The 6,798-nt window shown below is 43.4% G+C and overlaps 4 pseudogenes; all 4 read right to left on the minus strand.

Annotated features, from left to right (window-relative positions):
* Positions 1-2,644: 2,644 nt before the first annotated feature.
* LOC137121300 (5S ribosomal RNA) lies at positions 2,645-2,763 on the minus strand (annotated as a pseudogene).
* Positions 2,764-3,619: 856 nt separating this feature from the next.
* LOC137121297 (5S ribosomal RNA) lies at positions 3,620-3,738 on the minus strand (annotated as a pseudogene).
* Positions 3,739-5,304: 1,566 nt separating this feature from the next.
* Positions 5,305-5,423, minus strand: LOC137121281 (5S ribosomal RNA; annotated as a pseudogene).
* An 863-nt stretch (positions 5,424-6,286) lies between these two features.
* On the minus strand, positions 6,287-6,395 carry LOC137121255 (5S ribosomal RNA; annotated as a pseudogene).
* Positions 6,396-6,798: the final 403 nt, after the last annotated feature.

Genomic DNA, 6,798 nt, shown 5'->3' on the forward strand with positions numbered 1-6,798 from the left:
GCCCTGTCATTTTTTGGCATATTTCTTACCTTTATTTCTATACCCTCCCTCAGTTCCACTTGGCTTACCCTGCTGTGCCCTCTTCCTGACCCGTTTTACCCATTGGACATCCATCTCTAAATCTGAGTCCACGCTACTAGCCTGGGGAGCCAGCAGGGCTACATCAGAAGTGGGTATTCGAGTGGTGGACTCTATTTCATTTTGAGAGTGAGGCTCATTCGGCTCAGGCCGGGGTGAGCCTAGCCAGCCCCCTTCAGGGCGACTCGCCGCATCCCCGCTCCAGTCCGCCAGCACATGATCCATACTGGATCCTAGCTCATCGACCCCCTCATTTCTTATGCCCTCTTGCACCAACAAGTCAGCACTCTGTGACACCACCTCATCTCCAAGCTCATTCCCACTCTCTGTCTCGCTACCCAGGGCTGGCTCCTCTGCAGGCCTGACATTACTCCACTCATCATCAGAGATGGAGTCCCGGTCTACCTCCCCTTCCCCTTCACCTGCATTATGGCAATTACATTGCTCCGCTGGGGCATGGCACGCAACACACCTGTGCACCCAGGCATCACACTCACGTGCATAATGACCCTGTTTATTGCATTTAAAGCATGTGAAATCTGGGCAATCTCTAACTATATGCCCAGGCTGTAAACACATCCTACACACTTTAACTTGATTATTATGAATAACTCTGAAGTATTCTGGCCCTGTGGCCGTCATAAATTTCGAGGAATATGGTAATGACTGCACAGTTTCATTAAATTTAACTTTTACATATCTTGTTCCGTCCGCCACGTCAGTCCCAGGCCACAACCGTCTTTTAATAGGAGAGATTGCTCTCAATCCCCACACATCCAGTTTTTCTAAAATGTCCTCATCCGCAATATAGGCAGGGAAATTCAAAAATGACACCACCAATTCATCGATAACTAAAGTTTTCACCATCACCACTGCTCTACCCACTTTAAATCCATCTAAAAGTCTTTTCTTTCCAGCTTCGCTCTTGACCGTCACCTCATATTTATTCGGCCCCGTCTCACGCAATGCAACGATGCCTCCACACACATCACGCATTGCTCTCAGCAGTTCCATTGTCTTAACTTTCTCTTCTCCCACCACCTCAGCCAATACAGTCAAGTCCCTATCATACCGCATTTCTTTCCGTGTCTCTGTCGCTCCACCCGGCTCCGATCGCGTGCTTACCCGTTCTCCCTGTTGTCTCTCATCTGCCGCCAAACAGTCATTCTCCATTCTCCGTCCAGGCCGCTCCTTTGCAATCTCCATTCTTTTCTCAATCTGCTTGACACCCTTATTCAGCGACTTCCTCGTCTCCTCCGCCAGCTCCAGCTCATTCCCTCTCAATGCGCTTTCCCCATAGACGCCAATTTTCTCCGTATCCATTCTTCTCCTTCCACTCTTTCCAGCCACTGTTAAACAGGCTTCTTCTTCTCGCATGCCTCTGCCGTTCTCCATTATGAGCAGTCTATCAGAAATCGCGCGAAAAAGAAAACCCAAAAAAGTTCAAAAACTAGAAAAACCACAAAAAATAAAGGCGACCCCGAACGGAGAAACTCCGCCGGGGGGTTTCATAAAAATAATGAATACAAACTCAAACGCACTACACTGGATAGGCAAAACACTAATACGAAAACGAAAAATGCACGTCAAACGCGAAGCAGCTCACATACGTGTCCCTTCCTGAAAGCACACTGACTCAGAAAGACCATACCCCTGTCCTCCTCCAATCGGGCGCTTAGAGAGCGGTGTGGCCGTAAGCTGCATTTGACATCATCAACAGCTCTTAAAAACGCTGGAGAAGCAGAATGCATGACACTTGCTAAGAAGAAGATAAATGTGGCAAAGTACAAAGTACTATAACTGTACTGGTCTGTTACGCCCCTGTCTAGGGGGTCAGGGTGCAACATACAAAGATAAATTAGCATGTTCCCTCTCCGATCCCCAAACCAAAATCCAGTATCGAGATGTTCCAACAGAATGATATTTATTTTAAAAGAAAGAAAGTGTCAAACAAAACATGACACTACAACTCAGGGCGAACCAAGGCCAACATAATAAACAAAATAAGCCATTTCCCACAGAAAGTGTTAGCTAGCCTGATAGAAATAAACAAACCAAAAGATAGTCGCTAACCCTAACTCCCTAATGTGAAAACAAGAAAAAACAATCAAAAGAAAATGGCAGTCCACCCCTACAGAATTAATACTATTTACAAAATATACAATTTATAAACAAAACCACGACACAAAACCTAACAATTCAAAAATGCTAAATAAGGTTTGGAAACCAAGAACAGCAAACAGGTGCTGCTGCCAGAAAGAGCCTCGCTAGCTGTTGGGAACCGTACTTTTAAAACTCCAGGAAGTGTAGGATGGACCAATCAGCTTCCTGTACTTCCCCCAAATCCGGCCAATCAGGCAGGGCACCTATAAGAACAACAAAATAAAAACAACACATATGGCCAGGACCGTAACATGGTCTACTAGTAATGAAGCACGATGGTTGACAAACCAATAAAGTAGCAAAACAGCAATGAAAGAACAAAATTTGATGAAAATATAGAACAATTTCTATGAATAAATAGGCAGTAACACCAGCTTGAGCTGCCCGTAAACCCAAGCAAAAAAGCTTACAGCACCTGGTATTCCCAGGCGGTCTTCCTACCAAGTACTAACCAGGCCCGGCTCTATTTGGCTGCCGAGATCGGACGAGATCGGGCGCTTAGAGAGCGGTGTGGCCGTAAGCTGGATTTGACATCATCAACAGCTCTTAAAAACGCTGGAGAAGCAGAATGCATGACACTTGCTAAGAAGAAGATAAATGTGGCAAAGTACAAAGTACTATAACTGTACTGGTCTGTTACGCCCCTGTCTAGGGGGTCAGGGTGCAACATACAAAGATAAATTAGCATGTTCCCTCTCCGATCCCCAAACCAAAATCCAGTATCGAGATGTTCCAACAGAATGATATTTATTTTAAAAGAAAGAAAGTGTCAAACAAAACATGACACTACAACTCAGGGCGAACCAAGGCCAACATAATAAACAAAATAAGCCATTTCCCACAGAAAGTGCTAGCTAGCCTGATAGAAATAAACAAACCAAAAGACAGTCGCTAACCCTAACTCCCTAATGTGAAAACAGTCCAAAGAAAATGGCAGTTCACCCCTACAGATTTAATACTATTTACAAAATATACAATTTATAAACAAAACCACGGCACAAAACCTAACAATTCAAAAATGCTAAATAAGGTTTGGAAACCAAGAACAGCAAACAGGTGCTGATGCCAGAAAGAGCCTCGCTAGCTGTTGGGAACCGTACTTTTAAAACTCCAGGAAGTGTAGGATGGACCAATCAGCTTCCTGTACTGCCCCCAATCCGGCCAATCAGGCAGGGCACCTATAAGAACAAGAAAATAAAAACAACACATATGGCCAGGACCGTAACATGGTCTACTAGTAATGAAGCACGATGGTTGGCAAACCAATAAAGTAGCAAAACAGCAATGAAAGAACAAAATTTGATGAAAATATAGAACAATTTCTATGAATAAATAGGCAGTAACACCAGCTTGTGCTGCCCGTAAACCCAAGCAAAGAAGTTTACAGCACGTGGTATTCCCAGGCGGTCTTCCTACCAAGTACTAACAAGGCCCGGCCCTATTTGGCTGCCGAGATCGGACGGGATCGGGCGCTTAGAGAGCGGTGTGGCCGTAAGCTGCATTTGACATCATCAACAGCTCTTAAAAACGCTGGAGAAGCAGAATGCATGACACTTGCTAAGAAGAAGATAAATGTGGCAAAGTACAAAGTACTATAACTGTACTGGTCTGTTACGCCCCTGTCTAGGGGCTCAGGGTGCAACATACAAAGATAAATTAGCATGTTCCCTCTCCGATCCCCAAACCAAAATCCAGGATCGAGATGTTCCAACAGAATGATATTTATTTTAAACGAAAGAAAGTGTCAAACAAAACATGACACTACAACTCAGGGCGAACCAAGGCCAACATAATAAACAAAATAAGCCATTTCCCACAGAAAGTGCTAGCTAGCCTGATAGAAATAAACAAACCAAAAGACAGTCGCTAACCCTAACTCCCTAATGTGAAAACAAGAGAAAACAATCAAAAGAAAATGGCTGTTCACCCCTACAGATTTAATACTATTTACAAAATACACAATTTATAAACAAAACCACGGCACAAAACCTAACAATTCAAAAATGCTAAATAAGATTTGGAAACCAAGAACAGCAAACAGGTGCTGATGCCAGAAAGAGCCTCGCTAGCTGTTGGGAACCGTACTTTTAAAACTCCAGCAAGTGTAGGATGGACCAATCAGCTTCCTTTACTGCCCCCCAATCCGGCCAATCAGGCAGGGCACCTATAAGAACAAGAAAATAAAAACAACACATATGGCCAGGACCGTAACATGGTCTACTAGTAATGAAGCACGATGGTTGGCAAACCAATAAAGTAGCAAAACAGCAATGAAAGAACAAAATTTGATGAAAATATAGAACAATTTCTATGAATAAATAGGCAGTAAACCAGCTTGTGCTGCCCGTAAACCCAAGCAAAAAAGCGTACACCACCTGGTATACCCAGGCGGTCTTCTTACCAAGTACTAACCAGGCCCGGCCCAATTTGGCTGACAAGATCGGACGAGATCGGGCGCTTAGAGAGCGGTGTGGCCGTAAGCTGCATTTGACTTCATCAACAGCTCTTAAAAACGCTAGAGAAGCAGAATGCATGACACTTGCTAAGAAGAAGATAAATGTGTCAAAGTACAAAGTACTATAACTGTACTGGTCTGTTACGCCCCTGTCTAGGGGGTCAGGGTGCAACATACAAAGATAAATTAGCATTTTCCCTCTCCGATCCCCAAACCAAAATCCAGGATCGAGATGTTCCAACAGAATGATATTTATTTTAAACGAAAGAAAGTGTCAAACAAAACATGACACTACAACTCAGGGCGAACCTGAGCTGTTGGGAACCGTACTTTTAAAACTCCAGCAAGTGTAGGATGGACCAATCAGCTTCCTGTACTGCCCCCCAATCCGGCCAATCAGGCAGGGCACCTATAAGAACAAGAAAATAAAAACAACACATATGGCCAGGACCGTAACATGGTCTACTAGTAATGAAGCACGATGGTTGACAAACCAATAAAGTAGCAAAACAGCAATGAAAGAAAAAATTTGATGAAAATATAGAACAATTTCTATGAACAAATAGGCAGTAACACCAGCTTGAGCTGCCCGTAAACCCAAGCAAAAAAGCTTACAGCACCTGGTATTCCCAGGCGGTCTTCCTACCAAGTACTAACCAGGCCCGGCTCTATTTGGCTGCCAAGATCGGGCGAGATCGGGCGGTTAGAGAGCGGTGTGGCCGTAAGCTGCATTTGACATCATCAACAGCTCTTAAAAACGCTGGAGAAGCAGAATGCATGACGCTAAGAAGAAGATAAATGTGGCAAAGTACAAAGTACTATAACTGTACTGGTCTGTTACGCCCCTGTCTAGGGGCTCAGGGTGCAACATACAAAGATAAATTAGCATGTTCCCTCTCCGATCCCCAAACCAAAATCCAGGATCAAGATGTTCCAACAGAAAGATATTTATTTTAAACGAAAGAAAGTGTCAAACAAAACATGACACTACAACTCAGGGCGAACCAAGGCCAACATAATAAACAAAATAAGCCATTTCCCACAGAAAGTGCTAGCTAGCCTGATAGAAATAAACAAACCAAAACACAGTCGCTAACCCTAACTCCCTAATGTGAAAAAAAGAGAAAACAATCAAAAGAAAATGGCTGTTCACCTCTACAGATCTAATACTATTTACAAAATATACAATTTATAAACAAAACCACGGCACAAAACCTAACAATTCAAAAATGCTAAATAAGGTTTGGAAACCAAGAACAGCAAACAGGTGCTGATGCCAGAAAGAGCCTCGCTAGCTGTTGGGAACCGTACTTTTAAAACTCCAGGAAGTGTAGGATGGACCAATCAGCTTCCTGTACTGCCCCTCAATCCGGCCAATCAGGCAGGGCACCTATAAGAACGACAAAATAAAAACAACACATATGGCCAGGACCGTAACATGGTCTACTAGTAATGAAGCACGATGGTTGACAAACCAATAAAGTAGCAAAACAACAATGAAAGAACAAAATTTGATGAAAATATACAACAATTTCTATGAATAAATAGGCAGTAACACAAGTTTGTGCTACCCGTAAACCCAAGTAAAAAAGTTTACAGCACCTGGTATTCCCAGGCGGTCTTCCTACCAAGTACTAACCAGGCCCGGCTCTATTTGGCTGCCGAGATCGGGCGCTTAGAGAGCGGTGTGGCCGTAAGCTGCATTTGACATCATCAACAGCTCTTAAAAACGCTTGAAAAGCAGAATGCATGACACTTGCTAAGAAGAAGATAAATGTGGCAAAGTACAAAGTACTATAACTGTACTGGTCTGTTACGCCCCTGTCCAGGGGATCAGGGTGCAACATACAAAGATAAATTAGCATGTTCCCTCTCCGATCCCCAAACCAAAATCCAGGATCGAGATGTTCCAACAGAATGATATTTATTTTAAACGAAAGAAAGTGTCAAACAAAACATGACACTACAACTCAGGGTGAACCAAGGCCAACATAATAAACAAAATAAGCCATTTCCCACAGAAAGTGCTAGCTAGCCTGATAGAAATAAACAAACCAAAAGACAGTCGCTAACCCTAACTCCCTAATGTGAAAACAGTCCAA

The sequence above is a fragment of the Channa argus genome, unplaced genomic scaffold (genome assembly GCF_033026475.1).
Source record: "Channa argus isolate prfri unplaced genomic scaffold, Channa argus male v1.0 Contig104, whole genome shotgun sequence".
In the NCBI taxonomy this organism is placed as follows: Eukaryota; Metazoa; Chordata; class Actinopteri; order Anabantiformes; family Channidae; genus Channa; species Channa argus.